This window comes from Mus caroli, chromosome 6, assembly GCF_900094665.2.
Source record: "Mus caroli chromosome 6, CAROLI_EIJ_v1.1, whole genome shotgun sequence".
Taxonomy (NCBI): Eukaryota; Metazoa; Chordata; class Mammalia; order Rodentia; family Muridae; genus Mus; species Mus caroli.
Window position 1 is genome coordinate 114,929,900 of NC_034575.1, and position 799 is coordinate 114,930,698.

Consider the following 799-nt stretch of genomic DNA (forward strand, 5'->3'; position numbering starts at 1 on the left):
GGATGCAGTGGGCTGAATGGAAACACCTGGTCTGTGCCCTGTTATGGCTGCATGCTGAGCGGTTAGGGTCCCAGACCTCCTCCTTTCCTTCTCCCGCTCTCCACCCTGTACTCCTCGNGCTCTCTCTCTATTTTAGTACTCTGTTTTCCATAGTGGTCACTGNTCAGTGTCACGTGCAGAGTGTCTGTCCACCATCATACCTGCCATCCCTGTGAGCAAGCAGTGCTGTANGTCACTACCACCCCCAACCTCAAAAACTGCCACCTGGANACTCTGTGCAGTGAGGGAGGCTTTTTCTCACCAATAAACATTTTGCTTCAGGNTATACTCTTGGGTTTTTCCAGGTATATTATCTATGACCTTTGTACTATGTATAGTCAGTTTTATTTATTTTTAAAAAGGAAACCTTTTTCTTGATAAAGGAACGATGGTAGCCTAGCTAGTTCTTGTAAAAGCGATGCCTCTTTGAAAAAAGAAAAAGAAAAAAATCCAGCCTCGTTTGCTAGCTTTCAGTAAAAGAACNCAATCTTTTCTTTCTCATTGCCTTAGAGTGTTGATGCTGAGGTANTGTTGGAGGTGTGAGTACCGNAAGTACTGTGGAGCTAAGTGCCTTTTGGAGGATCCCATGGAAGAGTGTGTGAGGAGAGGCTTAAGGACGGTTGCTGAGTTTGGCCAGACTGTCTTTAAGTAGGGCAGAAAGATGCTTGTCCAGGTTGTACTGGATACTTCCTCTTCTACCTACCCCTCCTCCTCCTTCTACATAATTCTAAATTCCCACACTGCCACCACTTTTCTTCTT